This window comes from Podarcis muralis, chromosome 4 (assembly GCF_964188315.1).
Source record: "Podarcis muralis chromosome 4, rPodMur119.hap1.1, whole genome shotgun sequence".
NCBI lineage: Eukaryota > Metazoa > Chordata > Lepidosauria > Squamata > Lacertidae > Podarcis > Podarcis muralis.
In genome coordinates, this window is record NC_135658.1 from 89,097,658 (window position 1) to 89,119,246 (window position 21,589).

At 41.7% G+C, this 21,589-nt stretch overlaps 1 non-coding gene across 1 annotated transcript; it reads left to right on the forward strand.

Annotated features, from left to right (window-relative positions):
- The first annotated feature begins 19,463 nt into the window (after positions 1-19,463).
- On the forward strand, positions 19,464-19,566 carry LOC144327657 (U6 spliceosomal RNA). Its single transcript, XR_013392755.1, has one exon. It is a non-coding gene; the product is annotated as a U6 spliceosomal RNA (small nuclear RNA).
- The last annotated feature ends 2,023 nt before the right edge of the window (positions 19,567-21,589 follow it).

The following is a 21,589-nucleotide window of genomic DNA, read 5'->3' on the forward strand; positions in this document are numbered from 1 at the left end:
GTTGTAACCAATGCCTAAGCAACCACTCACGTTATGTATTTTAATAAAGTTGTGGCCAAAATTATGCCAAAAACCTTAAACAAAAATTCTGTGTGAATTGTGATTTATTTAGGGGGTTGTTTGGGGACCTCGACATGCAAATTCCTTACAATATATACACATGGAAACTTCCATTTCTGGCTAGGGAGAGATTTTGCCTGGAATTTGTCTGATTTCCATGAGTTGGTGGTAGTCTCTAACTCATAATGGAAATACTAAACCAATTCTCCTTTGCTGTGTCTTGCACATCAGGAACTAAGGTAATCTGGGAGCAAGGCAAGCACCTGGGAGGCAGTGGTGGAGCTAAAAAGGGCAGGGAAGTGATTTCACCACTATCAGGAAAAATCATTTTTTTCACCCTGGCAGTTCTAGGTTGGCATAAGCAGAGAGACCTAAATTGGGCTCTGGTAGCTGAACTGGCTTAGTGGATCACCTCCTTCCCATCCTCTCTCTCTGCCCTAAAACACCCTATTTATGGTGCTGTGGTCTAAACCACAGAGCCTAGGGCTTGCCAATCAGAAGGTTGGCAGTTCGAATCCCCACGATGGGATGAGCTCCCGTTGCTCGGTCCCTGTTCCTGCCAACCTAGGAGTTTGAAAGTATGTCAAAGTGCTAGTAGATAAATAGGTATCGCTCCAGTGGGAAGGTAAACAGTGTTTCCGTGTGCTGTTCTGGTTCGCCGGTAGCGTCTTAGTCATGCTGGCCACATGACCTGGAAGCTGTCTGTAGACAAACGCTGGCTCCCTCGGCCAGTAAAGGGAGATGAGTGCCGCAACCCCAGAGTCGTCCGCGACTGGACTTAATGGTCAGGGGTCCCTTTACCCTTTACCTTTACTTATGCTGGTGGGAACTTCTGCTCACCCATGTTTTAGATAGGAGCAGTTGAGGGTCACTGCACCCCACCAGATGGAAACTTCTGCCTCTTCCAGTCTTCCTCTAGCCTCACTGATGAGGGACTGGGATTGGTCTGACCACCATTTGAGTGATTCCCTCCCCCCTTATGTTTTTTTCATTTTTCAAAGCAAAAGCTGAAAGAGTCAAGCAGCTTTCCCAGAGTCCATATTAAGCCCTAGACATTCTCCTCCATGCCTGCATTTTTGGTCATCTTGGCAAGAGAACAACATTGCAACTTTAGCCTTTGACCCATTCCTTCAGCCTCAAAGGATCTTCCCTTAATGTTCACCATTAAGAGGACAATAATCAAACACTAGGGACGCGGGTGGCACTGTGGGTAAAAGCCTCAGCGCCTAGGGCTTGCCGATTGAAAGGTCGGCGGTTCGAACCCCCGCAGCGGGGTGCGCTCCTGTTGTTCGGTCCCAGCGCCTGCCAACCTAGCAGTTTGAAAGCACCCCCGGGTGCAAGTAGATAAATAGGGACCGCTTACTAGCGGGAAGGTAAACGGCGTTTCCGTGTGCGGCTCTGGCTCACCAGATGCAGCTTGTCACGCTGGCCACGTGACCCGGAAGTGTCTCCGGACAGCGCTGGCCCCCGGCCTATAGAGTGAGATGGGCGCACAACCCTAGAGTCTGTCAAGACTGGCCCGTACGGGCAGGGGTACCTTTACCTTTTAATCAAACGCTAACACTTCCAGGCATGATTATTCCAGCAGCTCTGACTGCCTGCAGGAGAGGTTGCAAAGCCCCCAGGCCACTGGAGCAAAATAGGACAAAACAGGACCCTCTCTATAACAGCATGCCAATCATTTTGAGGGCCTCCCTTGCTTCTGTGGAAAGCAGCAATTTATCCAGGCGCACAGCAGTGGCAATTATCTATGTGTGGCTTGCAAGGGTTGCCAGCTGCTCAGTTGCTGGTGTTTTGATAACCTGCTTCCTTTCAAAGCTTTGATGACAATTCAGAGGATGCTGAGGGAAAGGGCATCCTCATCTCATGATAAACCAGGACAAGAAACTGAAAACGAGGTTGTTCTGCCTGCTTCTACCAATATGGTAGATGTTTCATTGCTCTGGAGGGAAACGTGTTTCGTAGGGTCATAGGAAACTGGCTTATACCAAGTCAGACCCGTTGGTCTATCTTGCGCAATATTGTCAACACTGACTTTCAGCAATTCTCTAGGGCAGCCTTCTCCAACCTGGTGCCCTCTAGACTTTTTAATTGTATTTTTATTACATTTTATATCTTCTAAGGAGCTTGATGTGGTGTACACTGCTCTCTCTTCTCCATATTGTTCTCATGATAACACTGGAAGGTAGACTCAGCTGAGAGTTGGTGGCTAAGACAAGGTCATCTTGTGAGCTTCATGGCTGAGTGGGGATTTGAGCCCAGCTCTCCCAGGTCCTAGTCCATATCTTTCAACTGTCCCTCTTTAAGCAGGACATCCCATAATTACGGAAGCCATCACGGCTTCTGATTGGATCCTGGGATGTCCTGTTTTGGCTGCAAGAGTGTGGCCCCTAAAGATACACATCCTAATTTTCCTCCGTGGCATGTTGGAGGGTGTCCTAGTCCAGTGTTTCCCAACCTTGTGCCTCCAGCTGTTTTTGGCCTACAATTCCCATCATCCCTTGCCACTGGTCTTGCTAGTCAGGGATGATGGGAGTTGTAGGCCAAAAACATATGGAGGCACAAGGTTGGGAAACACTGTACCTAGTCTGATATGCTAACCACATGTGCATGGGAGCTGTAGTCCTACATCTTGGTGAAGATCACTCTAGGGTTTGAGAAAAGGGACATTCCCAACCATACTTGGAAATGCCAGGGACTTGTTGATACAGTGGTACCTCAGGTTACAGACGCTTCAGGTTACATACGCTTCAGGTTACAAACTCCGCTAACCCAGAAATGGTGCTTCAGGTTAAGAACTTTGCTTCAGGATGAGAACAGAAATCGTGCTCCAGTGGCGCAGCAGCAGCAGGAGGGCCCATTAGCTAAAGTGGTGCTTCAGGTTAAGAAGAGTTTCAGGTTAAGAATGGACCTCCGGAACGAATTAAGTACTTAACCCGAGGTACTGCTGTAATGGTGTAGGTGCACTGTTAGGTGCTTGTGCCTGAAGCTGCTTAGGGCTTTGTACACTAATCCTAACACCTTGAATTTATTTATTTATTATTAAATTAGGTGTATAAGGCACCAGGCGAACCTCCCTGGGGACAGCATTCCACAAACAGGGAGCCACTGCAGGAAAGGCTCATTCTCGTGTTGCCACCCTCTGGACCTTTCGTGAAGGAGACACACAAGGAAGGGCCTCAGAGGATGATCTCAGGGTCCAGGTAGGTTCATATGTAAAGAGGTGGTCCTTTGGGTATTGCAGTCCTGAGCCTGGTGGCTCACTTTTGGTTATCAGAAGAGGAATTAATATTTACCAAACAAGCTGGGGCAAAACTGAAAGAGATTCCCATATATCTGAGATAACAAAAGAAGCAATGCACCAGTTAAGAGTGTTTGTGGCTCAGGGGAGGGTTAGTTGGGAATACATATCACTTTCCAAATATATATATATATATATTCTGAGTGGTGGCTATCTAAAATGGATTTTCCATTTCATTTTTAAATGCTACGCCATGCCCTGTGACATTGCCCTGACATTAAAAATAATCTTGTGAAATGAACTTAATTATAATTTGTAATTACAGATATTGTAACATAGCAATAAAGTGCCACCCAATATTTAGAACTGTCATGATGAAATTGTTCTGAAACTTAAAACCCTGCCCAAAATGAACTCTATAGCCTGGTAAAGGGTAGAGCAGCTTCCTCCCCTTATTATTACAACATTATTCAAAGCATGTTAAAACTCTTCTCAATTTTACCACCATTTAACTGCTGGCTCTCTAGGCTGACATAGCTTGTGCCAGGAACTTGATTTGAGATATATGCTAGTTTTAGGGTTCAAAAACTTGCTGAATTGTGTTCATACCATTGCGACTGACCATTTTGGTGGGGCGGGGAGGAGGGGGAGGAGCGGCATAGTCCTTCATGGACAGTACTACTTCAGAATTGGGGTGGGGTGGGGGACTAAAAATATCTCTAAGCCAGGAAAGCTAGGATGTCATAGAAAATTGTTTTTTGCCTAAACTTCTTTCTAGCGTGTTGTTGTTGTTGTTGTTTAGTCATTTAGTCGTGTCCGACTCTTCGTGATCCCATGGACCAGAGCACACCAGGCACTTCTGTCTTCCACTGCCTCCCGCAGTTTGGTCAAACTCATGTTGGTAGCTTCGAGAACACCGTCCAACCATCTCGTCCTCTGTCGTCCCCTTCTCCTTGTGCCCTCCATCTTTCCCAGCATCAGGGTCTTTTCCAGGGAGTCTTCTCTTCTCATGAGGTGGCCAAAGTACTGGAGCCTCAGCTTCAGGATCTGTCCTTCCAGTGAGCACTCAGGGCTGATTTCCTTAAGAATGGATAGGTTTGTTCTTCTTGCAGTCCATGGGACTCTCAAGAGTCTCCTCCAGCACCATAATTCAAAAGCATCAATTCTTCGGCGATCAGCCTTCTTTATGGTCCAGCTCTCACTTCCATACATCACTACTGGGAAAACCATAGCTTTTACTATACAGACCGTTGTTGGCAAGGTGATTTCTCTACTTTTTAAGATGCTGTCTAGGTTTGTCATTGCTTTTCTCCCAAGAAGCAGGCGTCTTTTAATTTCGTGGCTGCTGTCACCATCTGCAGTGATCTCTAGCGTGCTAGCTTTTATTATTGCAAGGAGATTGTGATATAGGTGACATTTTAAGCATGGTATTCTTAGTGGCAATTTCATGTGTCTCCCTCCCCCTTTGAACGCATATTTAGATGCATAAAGGTAAAGGATTAAAATGTAGGTACTCATATAATGACCATGTGACCTACTTGACAGTGAAAATGGTTGCATCATGATGCAAAGGTTAAGTAACTTCATTTACGTAAAATATAATAAAATCTGAACTGAATCTGTGTTCCAAATCATAACTCGGGGGGTGGGGTGGCATTTTGCACTTCTGCTAAGATGGGGAAAACAGCCTCTGGATTCCGGGCCTGAACTTACCAGAATGGCATTAACCCTCTGCCCCGCACCACCCAGTGATGTGTACCCAGTGCAATTTATTTATCTGCAGTCGCTACCACCAAAGAACATGGATGTAACTTGTTATCTGAGCAGCATTCCTATTGTAAAACCCCATTGCGAGGACCTCAGAGCCCCAGCGAGCCCCACCACTGTCACCAGCCACACAGCACCCGATTTTCCACTGCAAGTGGAAAATTGATCTCCTTCCGCAGAACCTGTAAGACTGATCTATTCCGCCTGGCCTTCAATTTGAATTAGCCTGATCCTCCATTCCCTTTTCCCTTTCCTTTTTTTATGAAGAAACCCTTCTGTGACTCTTCCCTGGTCTCCTTGCTGGCCCTAGCAGGACCAACTTGGCCAGTTAGCTCTGGTGATCATTTGATGTTTACTGACTGGGTCCCCCCCCAAAAAAAATGACCCTGAATTTTTGAATTTTATTGACATTGATACTGCATTTATGTTGTATTTTATGCTGTTTTTAAGTCACATTTTAATCAATGTTTTATATTTGCTGTTAGCCACCCTGAGCCCGGTTTTTAAACCGGTGAAGGGTGGGTATAAATAAAAAAATATTATTATTATAAGCAGGTCAGCCTTCTGCTGTTTCTTGGGGGTGGGATTTCACCAAGTCCAACATGGTAGGACAATATGAACAATATGACTTTCTAACACCTAGAACTCACCCTTATGACAATTCCTTGCAATCTTGAAGGGAAGAAAGCAGTGGTACTGCAAAGATATACCTACGAGGAAAGAGTGCACATCCCCGTGCGTTTGTGTATCCAAGAGAGAATGCAAGTGTTTCTCTTTTCTGGATTATGCCACACATGAGCCTGATAATACAATGCCTGCTGCGTGGATTTAAAGAGATCATCTCAGGGATTGGCACAGTTTGCCTGTCGCTTGCGGGTGTCGGGCATGTAGAATCTCGGCACACTGGAATCCCGAAAAGTCCTCTAGCTGGAACCGCCCTTCATGGCTGGAGCGGCAATGAATTACATTATCTCCTCTCTCCCACCCACCCCCAACACACAAAAGGAATACAATAATCATAAATCATGTGGGGATTTGCTTGGCTCACGACCAGGAGGATGAGATTTGCACAATACAGAATACAGTTCTGTAACAGTAAATATATGCTCTGCTAGATGGAAGGCAAGGAAGTGTTCATTGGAAAGAACCCGCTAAGAGCAACAAACCATTTGCTATGGAAGAAAGAGGCCATGGCCTGAGGATGTTTGGTAAGATCTGTGCTTAAGATAAATGTCAAAATTGGGTCAGAAAACCACAGTATCTTTTAGAAGTGCTAATGGAAGCCTTCCTGATCAATCCAGCAATTTTAAAAGCAACATTTTATCACAAATGCTGCTCTTATAACCTCGGGCAATCACCCAGGGTTGAAGGGTGATAGACCCATCACATTCTAGCTATCACTGAAACCGAGGCTTCATCTTTACTCTGCAGAAATCCAACATGAGTATTTTTGAGCCTCCATATACCTTTCTGGTTCTACAAAGGCAAAACATGAAAATGGATTCTATGGGGCGAAGCAGTTTGCACAGTCTTCCAGCAAAGCATGTTCTCATTAAAAGAGAGCATGTGTTGTGGTGGGGGCCAGACAAGACACCCCGCTGTTGCTAGGAATGTTTGGGATGGTTGACCCTGGCAGGGATTGGTAGCCTGAGTTGCTGGGGTAATTCTGATGCTGCCAATTTGGGAGTGGGAACAGAGGTTTTTTAAGCAGTGCACACAGCGATCTGCTTTCTCTTTCGCTGTGTGCACCGGATCACCCACCCGCCCTCCCTTGCTTTGGGTCTTATGCGTTGACCTTGCTATGTCTGTCATGGGGTCGTCTGCCGTTGGGGCAGGGGCCTGGTATGAATTTTGGCCATTTGGCTGATTGGCTGGTGCCATTTGGTTTTTGCCTACTGTGTAGCAAATTGTCACAACTTGTAAGGTTGTGGTTAGGCATTGGTTAAAATTGGTTGGAGGAGGGGTAAGAATTGGCTGGGCCTGCCCCTCCAATGCTACTGCTGCAAGGGAATCCCGTTAAAGGAATTCAGGGGCTTGCCATCCTTTCGTCCAAACCCCTGGAATTGGGTTTGGGCCGCGTAAGCCCCGGGAGCATGCGGGGAGAAGCTGAGGGCCTGTGTCGCAGCTCCACTTCTCCCCAATATTGTTTCCCCTCACTGACTTTCGCTGGAATCCGGAAGTCAGTTCTGTCCCCAAGGTGGGGGGACAGATAGTCCTAACCAATGCCTAAGCAACCACTCACATCCATGTATGTTAATAAAGTTCTGGCCAAAATTATGCCAAAAACCTTAAACAAAAATTCTGTGTGAAGTGTGAACTATTGGGTAAGGGTGTCTTGGGGACCTCAACACACAACGCTCCTCCTCAGCAAGTTGCACAGGTAGCTTTAAATCCAGAATGAGAACCTTGCCTCACCCCCTAAGAAGTCAGGAAATGATGCAGGCTTTCCTGGATCCTAGCTTCCTCCCATCCTGCCAACCCGTTCTGTCTCCTAATAGGGTTAACAATTACTGGTTGCCACTCATCCAGAACAAAATATACCATCCATCAAAACACAGAAACACAGAGTTGTAAATGTTGGTCTCTCTTTATCTTAAAGTGGTCAATGATGCTACGCAGGAACGCGGTTGGTTAATTGAAGCTCACAGGTGAATGTTTGCAGTTTGACCTACTTCGCTGCAGATCTGTGGTCTCTCGACTTTTTTCCTAATTAGAAAGGAAGTTGCATTCTGCACCGGGTGTAGAAAGGGATGTGATAGGATAATTGGTTAATTGAAACTGCATTATATTATGTTCAAATGTCTTGTAAGCTGATGGTGAGGAGTGGTGATGGCTTGCAACATTTGACTGTTACATTTTGAAAATAAAACTAAGAAAAGATATTGCGAACAGCCTTTTATTTCTACACCACAGTCGCTGCACACACTCTGTGTTGGTGCAAAAGTCCAACAGTAAAGGATCCTGAGGATAATCTATTCCAACCCTCTGCAATGCAGGAATCACAGCTAAAGAATCCCTGACAAATGGCCACCCAACCTCTGTTTACAAACCTTCTGGGAAGGAGAATCAATCACCTTCTGATGTAGTCCGTTCCATAGTAAAACAGCTCTTAATGTCAGAAAGTTTTACGAATGTTTAGTTGGAATCGCCTTTCTTGTAATTTGTTTGTTGTTGTTGTTTTTAAAATAATTTTTAAAATTAAATTTACACTTTAATATTCAACACATTTATCAAATGAAAGAAAATACAATAAAGCAAATCAAAACTCCCACCCAGTGACTTCCCCCAACTTCCCCTCTTGGTTCTTTAACTACTTGCTGCTTCTGTTTAATTTTTGTCTTATTTTTAATATATATTTTTAGCTAAATGCTCTTATATTCTCATCCTTTCTTTTTCTTCAAGTTACATCTTACATTTAATTAATTATCATATTATTGGTTCTTAACCTTTCCTCATGTTTTCTTAATTGTGTTTACTCAAACCCTGCTAGCGAGTCCATCTCATTACAATATTTCTGTAAACACAACATGAATGGTTCCCAAACTTTTTTAGAGTCTCTGTTATGTTTGTCTCTAAGTCTTCCCATAAGTTTCGCCATTTCTGCGTATTCCATAAGTTTAGCTTGCCATTCTTCTTTTGTTGGTATCTTGTTGTCTTTCCATTTTGGGGCTAGCAGAATCCTAGCTGCTGTCATAGCATACATGAATAGCTTCTTCTGCTCTTTTCTCATCTCTTGCCATATAATACAGTGGTGCCTCGCAAGACGAAAAGAATCCGTTCCGCGATTCTTTTCTTCTAGTGGTTTTTTCGTCTTGCGAAGCAACCCCATTGGCGGCTAAGCGGATTAGCGCTATTAGCGATTTAGCGCTATTAGCGGCTTAGCGGCTAAGCTGTTAAAAGGCTATTAACAGCTTAGCGGCTTTGAAAAAGGGGGGGGAAATGGCGAGACTCGCAAGACGTTTTCGTCTTGCGAAGCAAGCCCATAGGGAACTTCGTCTTGCGAAGTGCCTCCGTGATGGAAAACCCTTTCGTCTTGCGGGTTTTTCGTCTTGCGAGGTATTCGTCTTGCGGGGCACCACTGTACCTGATTAGAAATCAGAGATTTGGATGGCATGTGTATTTGTTGTATGATAAAGGGAAAGTGCATAAAGGATTTTACAATCATATAATCAGGAGATCACTTTTTGAAGTATGGGAAAGCTACAAAGATTTCTTAGAACAGAAGACCTTGTGGTGGTTGTCTCTAACAGAAGCAACATCAAGGAAAGAAAGAAAGAAAGAAAAAAAGAAAGAAAGAAAGAAAGAAAGAAAGAAGGCTTACAAATAGAGATTTCTTAATAGAAACAGAAGGGAAATTAAAATTGAAAGATTTTGAAGAGATTTGAGAATATGTTAATAACTGGTTGCAGTATTTCCAAATAAATGAGGTATTTTAAAAAAATAAAAACAAAGCTATACTCTATCTAGATTTCAAAGAGAAATCATAGATGATAATACTAAAATATTGAAGAAGATGTATAATTTACTGCTAGAATGGGAAAATAAAAATGAGGAGGTTCAATGTGTAATGATTAAATGGGCACAAGATTTAGGACATAATATACAAATGGAAGATTGGGAAAAATTGTGGAAAGTGGACTTAAAATTTACTGATTGTGTAACTCTGAAAGAGAATTCATTTCTTGTAATTTAGATCCATTGGTTTGGGTTCCTCTCTCTGGAGCAGCGGAAAACAAACTTGGTCTATCTTCCATGTGACAGCCCTTCAAATATTTGAAGTTAGCTATCATATCACCTCTCAGTCTTGTCTTCTCCAGGCTAAACATACCTAGTCCTTCAAGCATTACTCCGGAAGCTTGGTTTCAGGATCATCTTGGTTGCCCTCCTCTGCACACATTCCAGCTTGTCAGTATTATTCTTAAACCATGGTGCCGAGAACTGGACACAATACTCCAGGCAGGGTCTGAACCCAAAAACTAAACATGGTATAATACTGGTAAAAGATACCCTAAATACATTTATTTAGTTTAGTTTATGGCTTGGGAATTTGGGGCAGAAAACTAAATCCCAGAAGCATCCGAAAATAGATCAAATGAAGCAAAGAAACAGAATATTGATTTATCACAGTACAGATTTATTGCATGGTTTCATGTTATTGGTTTCTGACTTAATCTGGCCTTTAACCAAGTTCTGTAATATAATAGGAGTTCTTTTAGCCGGTTTGGAGATCTGTCATGTTTGTACAGAATTCCCAATAAAAATTGGCTCATATCTTGAACAGCTGAAACTGGAGGTGAGGTGAGGGGCAGGAATAATTCTGAAGTGGAAATTGCAAGAGGGAGGTAACTGTAAACAACATAGTGGCATTGAGCAGCAATCCTGTATGTGGTCACTATTTCCAGAACAGACTGTAAGGATGTTTGGTGGCTCATTTGCTAAGGTTACTTGCTGCTTTGCCAGAGATACGAGCTTCTGTGTACTTTGCCTCAGGTTTACTGCTCACTGGGCTAACATAAATAGGAGACAATGCAGAGGTGACCTTTTCAGTCTCTTACAATTTGCATCATTCGTATATGATTGGATAAAGGAGCAGCATTAAAACCAGCCTCAGGAGAGGGTAAGCTCCACCACCACCACCATTGTCCCAAGATGTGCAGACTCTGAAAGAAGAATGTAAAAGGGATAGAGGAAGTATTTCACAATGAATTTCCCTGCCTAGGAAATAAAGATGGAGAAAAAAATCAATGAAGTCTACATTTAAGTTGCACTTTCCAAAACAAGATGTAAACCAAAACACATTCATCGAAATTCACACTTCTCTGAATTTTGCAATGCAGTTCTCCAGTCAAGCAGTGTATACAAAATCCATATACTTGGCTACAATGTGCATTGAAATGCATACATTGGTGAAAATGGCATGCATTATATTGAGGGAAATTGCTTTGTAAAAATGTGCCTACCTTCTATACAAGAAGGTGATGGCGACAACAATACATTAGGAGAAATTTGCACTAAAATGCTGGTGCATTTACAAAAGGATTTGAAAACAACAACAACAACACAAAACAACTGATGAGGAAATGTGGAGAACTCAACTCAAGGTAGGAAAAAGGAGAAACTGAGAGAAGATTAAATTGACAGTTTTCCCATTCCTGCTGGGAAACAGAACTCCTAACAATGTTTTCGAAGAGCCTGTGAATCATCGTGCAAAGAACGATTGTCATAGCCAATCTCCTAAACTGCCCCTGATGTTTGCATTGTTACATGGTGCAAAACTCTCACACTTCCAAGCTCATGAGCATGAGAAAATATGAGTCTTTTTACTGGTAAATTCCCACATTATCACCTTATGCCCCCAGCCTGAAAATTCCTCTATTGTTGGCATTCGTCTGTTGTGCGATTTGAAAAAAGAAAAGAAAAAAAGGGCTGTCCTGGGAAGCTTTGTTATACCATGTTTTTCTCACCTAGCCCAGCACGGTCTTCTTTGACTGGCAGAAACTCTCCAGGTTTTCATGCTTTTCCATCCCCTGTTTTCCATCCCTGCTTTTCCAACTCCTGTTGTCGTAACCTGATCCTTTTAAGTGAAAAGAAAAGGGAACTGAACCAGGCACCTTCTGTATGCAAAACACATACTCTGCCACTAAGCTCTGGTTCCACCCACCTAATGCCATGTTCTTCTGCATTTCTGAATGCTAGTGTTTTCCCTACATCGCTAGGCACTTCATTGTATCACTTCATTTTGATTGATGCATGAAGAAGAAGAAGAGTTTGGATTTGATACCCCACTTTATCACTACCCGAAGGAGTCTCAAAGCGGCTAACAATCTCCTTTTCCCTTCCTCCCCCACAACAAACACTCTGTGAGGTGAGTGGGGCTGAGAGACTTCAGAGAAGTGTGACTAGCCCAAGGTCACCCAGCAGCTACATGTGGAGAAGCGGGGACGCGAACCCGGTTCCCCAGATTACAAGTTTATCGCTCTTAACCACTACACCACACTGGCTCTCTGAACTGATCTCTGTTCTGCAAAATATATATTGCAGGGATGTGAAGCATTCCCTCCCTGCTTTACCACTTACCTGTTTTGTTTTGTTTTCATCTTCTTATTATTAAATAAATTTGTATACCACCCTTCATCCAAAGTTATGGCCTTGAATACCCTTGAATCCCTGGTGTTGGGGCAATGTTAGGAACGGGAACACCCAATTTGGTATTACGGAAATATTATGATAACAGTATCAGTGTTGCCCAAGTATTTTTTGGCCCTTGTGCCTGACAATGAACAAGGAACAGAGCAATTATTTGCTGGCAATGTCAATATCCTACTAAGCTTAATTAAGGACACTCCCAAATTCCACCCAAACAAGAATGTTTTCACCACGCGCTGGTCATGTTTGAGGCTTAGGGGCATCTACAGAACAGTGTGGGAAGCTCTTTTGCATGTCCCAGGTATGCCAGATAAGATTAAAATTCCACCCAAGCCATGCCAGAGATTGAGATCGGGGGACCAAGTAGTGCGCCCCACTTTGCATGTTCCAACCCAGGCACACACAGATGCTGCTAGGTCTCTCTGCAAAAATATTGCAGAGTAGAATTGCATAGCTGTGCTCATACCTAAACTAAAATGGGTCCTGGGACTCTGCCAGATGCAGGGTGTGTCTCAAAAGAAAAGGAGATTTTAGAGGACTGTCACTAGGAACTAGTTTACACATGCATCTTCATTACCTGCCTGCTGTATAAAGCCATCACAGTTTAATCACCAGAGACATATTTTTCATATCAGCAAGAACACATATTGCATGTATTCACCCACACCTGCACACAAGACACAGAGTCTCTTTTCAGTAGAGAAGACTCGCAGATTATTTGACTGAGAGTCAAGTTTGGGGTAATCAAAGGGTAAGAGATGAACAGTGGAATTCTATGTATATTCACTTGGGGGGAATTCCCCAAGTGTTAGCGGGACTTATTACTGGAATAAGTTTGTTTAGAATTGCAGATTTTACTTTGTAGCGAGTTTGCAGTAGAGATGGAGGAGAAATTTATTTTGTGATTTAAAGTGAACCAAGCTACCTTGGACCTATATACAGCTTGGAATGCAAGCTAATGGAAACAAAAACTTCAACTCGCAAAAAACACAAACCTGATATTTAAAGGCAGTTCGATGTTTATCAGTTAGGCAAGTATTGCATTGTGAACCTTCCACTTTTTGAGCATCTGCAGTGTAGCATAATTTGGGAGAGAATATGCATGTATTTTTAGGTGGGTTAGTTTTTTTTTTTGTTTTCGTTTTTACAGTGGTGTCAATCACAGACAATGTTTGGGAAGGATATCTAGGCTAGAAATGTTAGCTTCCAAAGATTATTCCAATTTACATTGGAGGATCCCCTGTTGTTGCTTCTGGGAATTCACAAAGCAAAGGGGTAAAAAAAACGCAGCACAGTTCTTCAGAAAGATTGCGATCTGCAGGGAAATAAAATATACCGAGTGATGAAAGAGGGCTCTCTAGAGAACTGCCAGGTGGCTCACTGGGATGTTGTTCACAGCTCACTGCCTCTGCCTTTTTACCCTAGCAGGATTGCTCTATTCCGTGCCAGCTGGTGGTACGTCCCCTAGAGCCCATCTGCCAGCAGGGAAAAGTTGGAGTTCTGCCCACTTCGTCAACACCTCTCTGCAAGACTTTTATTGCTGCCCCTGCATGCCATGGGCCTGGGTTTTCTGGGAGGAGAAGCTGCAGTTGACACAACCGTCCCTAGGAAACACCGACCCACAAATTCCTGACTGAGGTGCTCCTCAACCTGTTCAACGAAAACCCCAGCAAGGGCAGAAACAGATGATGCTTTTCTTTCCCACTCTTCATTCTGTATTGCTTTGTGTACCTTTCCTGGTTTTTGCTGCTTGCAACTCTCAAGTATCAAGGGGATAAGGAGAAGGATGAAAAAAGCTGCTTGTATCATTTGAAGCTGCCGTTTTGTTTTGGATGTCCCCCCCGCCCAGCTCGTCCGCATTAACATTTAAAACCTTACAAGAAATGCCCATCAAATTGTTGACACACTTTGAAGACGCCAGGTGCCTCAAACTTTTACCGCTACTGCTGTGCTTGCTTATTTCTGCCTGTCTTATTCCAGTGTCAGGGACTCAGTAAGGAGCCATCTTCACCCCCTTTCTCTGATGTTCTTTGATGCAATAAATGAAGGCCTGCTGACTTGCAGACAGTGTGAGACTAGACTGCCGGTTCTGAGCACTACTGCTCAGTCCAGAAGGTGCAGTTATTAGGCACCACTGTTCTAGAAAATGAAGTTATTAAGCCAGCTTTACTGATAAGGATTGAGCAATGCAAAAACTGAAAGCTCCACTGAGGGTGTTTGTTTCTGCAGGCTTTGCGTGACAAAATACTTGACGACATTGCTTCTCCTTCTCCTCCCAGATAATCCTGGCCCTATGCATGTTCATAAATCAAAAGGCAGCATTTACATATGTCTAATTGGCACAAACACCACTCCTTGAGACATACTGTTGTGTAGGAGGGGTCATTTACTTAACAATACAGGTCTATTTGGCAGTTGTAAGAAAATATACACATTGTATCACAGATATTGATATTGCACAGTTTGAAACAACTGGGTGCATTTTAAAAAAAACCTGTTTCTTTTAGAATTAAACAATGTCCAGACCTCCAAGCTATTCTTCAAAATTTTACTTGCAGAACTTTCTTCAAAACAAAATGGAAATATCAAATGATACATCCAAAATAACCATACAATGATTAAATAGGTCACAACATTATGATGGAAGACTGGGGGAAATTATGGAAAACTGATTTAAAATTTACAGATTGTTCCGTACTGAAGGAGAATTACATGAAGATGATGTACAGATGGTACACGACACCAGTGCAGTTAGGGAAAATGTACAAAACTAGTTAAACTAGTTCAAATATATGTTGGAAGTATAAGGAAAAGGAAGGGACATTTTATCATATGTGGTGGGATTGTAATGTAATTAAAACATTTTGGGAAATGATATACAATGAATTGAAGAAAATGTTCCATTTAACATTTGTTAAAAAACCTGAAGCATTTTTGTTAGGGATTGTAGGGAAAGCTGAAAAACATCTTCATGTATGTGACAATGGCTGCGAGAGTTCTAATAGCACAAGGATGGAAGACTGAAGAAACCCCAACTAAAGAATCATGGCAAGAAAAAATGATGGACTATGCAGAACTGGCAAAATTGACATATAAGCTACGGGACAAGGATAGCTTTGACTTTAAAGATGAATGGGAACCCTTTACAAAGTATCTGAAGACGCAACAAAGCGAACTGGACTCCTTGGCTGGCTTTGAATAAACATTCACAAACTTTTCTATTGATGATAATCAGCTAAATAGTTTGAGGATCTATACAATTGTGTAAAATGCAGAAAACAGCATTCTTAGAGAAATCAAAGACTGGAACTGAGGGAAGTCGGGGGGTGGAGGTGGGTGGGTTTTGTGTGGGAGGGTGGGGGAGGGAGAAAAAGGGGGGAAATAAGTATGATATGTTTCTGGATAATATGTTTTGTTTTAATTTTGAATAAAAATGGTTTTTTAAAAAACAAAACAAAATAACCATACAATGTGTTGTGCTGCCTACCACAGGCTCCGCATCTTAGAAAATATGAAATAATCCAAGCAGACCTAGAAGTGGAGGTCTATCTCTCCCCACAGCTTGTATCCTGCCTTTGGCTGTTTACTTGGAGAGCTTCATTTACACCCTCACTCCACAGAGTTTGAGAGGAACCGAGAACCATCCACCAGCCTCCCAAGATGGCAAATTTGCAACTCAGTACCTTAATCACCTGATCTAAGGTTCACTCTCAGCACAGAACAATCCATAGCTAATCATTAACCAATTTAGGAGCTTAGAGTCCCTTAGAAAACTACTGTGGGAAAACCCCATTAGAATACACATTTAGTCATTTATCCATTTTTAACCATTATTAATAAAAGGGTGAGGAAATTAATCCAGCATAGCCTGGCCATGCTTGGAATCTCCTAGCTCAGCAGGAGATCTGCTGGATCCTAATCTACTCATCTCAGTGGACCATGCTACAGGATTGCTTACTTAGTTAATTAGAAGAATAGTACATACTTATTGATTTTAGTGCTGCTTTACTGACTTTAAGATGCTATCTTAACTTATCTTTTGTTAATTTTGCACTCTTCCTGCTTTTATATATTGATAGAATTGGCATTATGGTTGTACTTACATTTTATTAATCGTAATTTTTGCAGAAGATAGTTGATTGTGCAGTATGGACATGCCTACATTTACAGTTCAGTCCACTATGTCCAAACTGGGGTGAGCCTAATTGAACTCACTGTGGCTTACTTCTAAGTAGACACATATAGAATTGCACTGTCCATAAGGAAGCCAACTTATTTTTAGCAGGCAAAATGGGTGTCCTTAGAGATATTTCTGGGGTTGGGTGGAGAGTAGAACACTGTATTCATGAAGGATAGTTCCATCAATGACCATTTGTTTTATTTGTAAGTCTTCTTCAGGCGTCTATCTGGCCACCGTTCTTGATATCTTCTTTTTTTCTTTGTAAAAGCAACGTGGATCAGTAATTGTGTGCAAAACCTATTATGGAGCAGATATTCTGCAGTAATGTATCACTTTATACAGAAAATGTTTCATTATCTTTTTCTCTCTGCCTGTGTTTCTGACAGAAAGAACGCATACGTAATATTTATGAGTCAGAATCATAGACTTCCTAAAGTTCATACAAGGAGACAAAGTATTAAATAGAACTGTCAGGTTAGCAATGAAATTAGATAACTGTTGCTTTAGGGCATTTTAAAGAGGCATGCTGTGCTTACTAAATATGAGTAGTTCTGCTTTTATCCATTAAATGCTCCTCAAGAGTTGCAATTGAGGTCCAGTTCCTATTTTTAGCAAAGCTTTGGGCAAAACTAATTTGGAAGAAATGGAAATAATTGAAGCTTGGCTGCAAAGTCTTCAAATTTACTTCAGGTAGCATGGGGGGAAGTACTTATTAGTTTGGGCTGCATGTGTGAGCAGAATTACACTACAGTTGACATGGCAGACTCATACGAGGTTCCCCCAGGGCAGCCATAAATCAAGAGATTACACGAATTCCTGGAGGATAGGTTGGTCAGTGGCTATTTGTCATGTTAGCTAGATAGAACTTCCATGTTCAGATTCAATGTCCCTCTGAATATTCAGCACTGGAATGAACAACAACATTTAATTCAACTTGTTGAATTATGTCCAAATGTCCAAATGTCACTATGGAGTGTGTTTCCATTTTGACACCACCCATCATTGGTCATTACTGTCAGAGACACAAATTGTAGCATCATCAGCACATTACATAAGCTCTTAGATGTTACAATGTTCAGCAGAATTCTTATACCGTGGTACCTCAGGTTAAGAACTTAATTTGTTCTGGAGGTCCGTTCTTAACCTGAAACTGTTCTTAGCCTGAAGCACCACTTTAGCTAATGGGGCCGCCGGAGCACGATTTCTGTTCTCATCCTGAAGCAAAGTTCTTAACCCGAGGTAATATTTCTGGGTTAGCGGAGTCTGTAACCTGAAGCGTATGTAACCTGAAGCGTATGTAACCCAAGGTACCACTGTATTTAGAAAGGACTACTAAACTTGGCTACTAACCACATTCTATCTCCAGTGTAGTTGGCACTCAGGTCCTGCTTGCAAGCTTCCTGCAAGCATCTGGTTGGCCATGGTGAGGGGAGAGACTCCATCAGGCAAGGCCTTCTTCCACCTGCCTTGCCCCACTCTCCAGTCTCTGCTTCTCAATTTGTATTGTATTATTTTATGTACTGTGGCTTGCCATTGTTTGATTGATTGTAGTTTTGAAATTACCGCCTTTTTCGCTCTATAAGACGCACCAGACCACAAGACGCACCTAGTTTTTGGAGGAGGAAAACAAGAAAAAAAATATTTTGAATCTCAGAAGCCAGAACAGCAAGAGGGATCGCTGCGCAGTGAAGGCAGCAATCCCTCTTGCTGTTCTGGCTTCTGGGATAGCTGCACAGCCTGTATTCGCTCCCTAAGACGCACACACATTTCCCCTTACTTTTTAGGAGGGAAAAAGTGAGTCTTATAGAGCAAAAAATACGGTATTTATTGTAATTGTTAAGAGTGGGTTTCTGTTTAATTTTTATATGCTGATATTATTATTCTATACTATTCTAATGATTGTCGAATGTTACTTTAGTTGATGTAGATTGCTTATTTTAAAGTTGTTTAATTATCACACTTTTGTATTGCATTAGATTGTTATAAGGTGTAAATTCTTTGTTTCTTCAGTCTTGAGTATTGTAAGATAGAAAGGCGGTATACAAATTAAAAGTGATGATGATGATGATGAACAAGTTGCTGGACAAAATGGGCCATTGGCCTGACTCATGAGGCCTTTTTATGTTCTCAACTGCAGTTTTACTCTGTATCACTAGGAATCACTGAGTGAGCTCAAGTCAATTTTCAGCAGGAAATCGTTTGGCTGGGCTCCAGTTTGCATTATATATTTCATATGTACGGTGATGTTAAATAGGTAAAAAAATACATCTCTTTGGGGTATAAATGTGATCTTAATGGAAGCATCACAAGTTATATTCAACTTGTGTTCACAGCCATCTCAGCTGAGGTGTACCTTATGTGTTCTCAATTGATGGGGACGCTCGCAGGAAAATACAGCTATGGATCAGAATCATTATATTCTCTGTGGTTTCCCTTGAGCAAGCTGTTCTCAATGCGCACTAGAAATGCACTGCCGTTATTTACTGGAAAGATATTGCTCCTAGCAAAATGCCTCCAACACATGATTTCAACTGAGGAACATTAAATACAATAGTCTTATTTTCATTCAGCTTTCATTCAGCCAAAACAGACTCTAGTATTCTAGTATTTAGAAGGCCATTTGCGTATATATGCACATACATAGAATATAGTTATATATGTATATAATCTCTCTCTCTCTCTCTCTCTCTGTGTGTGTGTATAGAGAGAGTATACTATCTTTAGAAGGCAATGTACTGCACAGTAGGGGAAAATGCATTAAATTTGCAAGGGGAAATAAAATAGCCAATACACCAGGGCAGACAAATACAACCAGCCAATAGTAATGACCATTAAAAGCTTGAGAAAATAATTGAGTTTTTAGCAACCAGTGGAGCAACATCCTTTGGAAGCTAATGGAAGGAAATGCCTCTATCTCAGGAGGGCCTTGGGTGCAGAAGTCTGTGAAAAAACAGTGATGGAGGCATCTCCCATTGCTGTTGCTTGGGGCACTGCCAGTGCAGCTTTGAGGACGATGGGGAGGGGAAACAATGCAAACCCACAAAGTATTCCAAGGAATAGCTATAGATCTAGATTTAGCAACACATTTGCTAAAATCCGAATGATGCAGAGACGATTAGCATGTCCCCTGTGCAAGGACAACATGCACAAATAACATCAGTGAAGGTCCTTGCCTTAGTTTAGAGGGAAGGTGTGTGTACACACACACACACACACACACACACACACACACACACACACCAGGGATAGTTGGGTGAGTCTATTTCTGGTCAATATAATTTGACCTACCAGAGAAGAATGGTCCCTACCAGAGAGGAATGACAAACTAAGCTGTTAGACTATGGTGGAATGGTAAAACTGACCAGGATACTCAGAGACCAAGAAATCAAGAAATTCAAGAAAGAATGGGAAAAGTTTATAATTTATTCAGGAGACCACTGTAAGCAGATGAAAACATTAGCAGGATTGCAATAACACTTGTAAAGTAACAAATATTATGGACAATATGGATAGATACAAAATATAGACTCTGAAATAATATGCAGTTGGAAAGGTTGACAATAGGACCCATGGAGGGGATGGGTGGAAGTCGTGAGATTCAGAGAAATCTCATTTTATGGATATGTATTTGGTATTGCATGTAATTTTCATTTGTAAAATCAAATAACACACACACACATTTCCACATTAACCTGTGAATTTATTGTGGTTTCTTTTGTTTTTAAAAAGAAAAATCTGCCCATATTTTAGTACGTAATTACAATTATATTTTCTCACTAATTGCACACAGTATTTCTGAATATACTTTATCCTGAAATGTGCATTTTAACAGGTTTTTTTTAAAAAACCACGTTAAGACAAAAACACTGCTGGAGAAGGGTGAACTAAGTTCTGACCTGCCCATTGGTCCTTGGGGTTGCATCTCAGGTCAGTTTTTATTAGAATTTGCAAAGAGTGTGTTCCTCAAACATGGTTTGTGTGTGTGCATGTGTGTAAAATGAAAGAAGCTTCCCATTGCGCAGCATTAACACACACACATACACACACACACACACACACACACACACAACCTTTAGACCATGTTTTGCTGCCTCAGAAAGCTCTGTGGTACTTGACCCAGGTGAGGACTGTCCCATACACATTTCCCCTAAAGAACAATTAAAAAAAAAGACCAAAGCAAAGAAGAAGAAAGAGCAAGCTTAGCTTTCTTCACATCTTTGTTTTTATTATCTTTGCTTTTTGCCTGGCCTGAGGATTTCCTGATCGTGATTACCTCTGCACCACCACCCCTCTCCCCACAAGTCTGAAAAACTATTTTTAGCCTGTCTGAAATTTAGTTTGCATTGTATTTTGAAGCAGCAGCTCTTTTGAAGGAGCAGTTCTTTTATTATGTGCTTGTTTCCAGGAGATTTTTTTTTAAAAGAAAGAAGAAGTCAGAACTCTTGCAGCAGCTTCATTATTTGCAGTCGTGTCGTTCCATATTCTTTGTAGTCATTCTTCTGGGTTTTCTCCTTCCCCATCCCTTCTACACAGAGTTTCTGTAGCAGGTGGCTCCCTTGTTCTGTGGGATTTTAGTTCAAAGGTCTGTCTTCTAGGAAATATTCCTTTTCTCCTGTCCAACCTAAGAAGGAGCCTCTCAGAACATTTAGAGCTCAGCTGGAAGAGGCATGTTCTCAGTCTCCTGTTGTGACTTTCATGCTGCAAAATTAGGTGCATAAAGGGAAGCAGGTACAGGCATTATACTTAATGTTGCATCAGGAACATCATACTGTGCAAAAAGGAGAGGGATTGGTTATAAATTAGCATATGTGAGGAAATAGTATTGTTCTAACTGGCAAAGAAAATATAAAAGTTTAAGTTACATTATTATTTAATTGAATATCTTCTTCCAATAGATCAAGGGTTGCACATGTACTTCGTCAATGCGTACTTAGGTTGCAATGTGTGCTTAGATGCAGCATGTGTGGTACACATCACATTTAATCTAGTTTGATAATATGCCCATGGGTCCAACTAGATTGGCAAAATGGCCTAGGGAAAGCCGTCTTACATCATCATCATCATCATCATATATTATTTATACCCTGCCCACTTGGGTTTCCAACAAAAGATGAAAAATACATTAAAACATTACTCATTAAAAACTTCCCTAAACAGAGCTGCCTTCAGATGTCTTCTAAACGTCAGATAGTTGT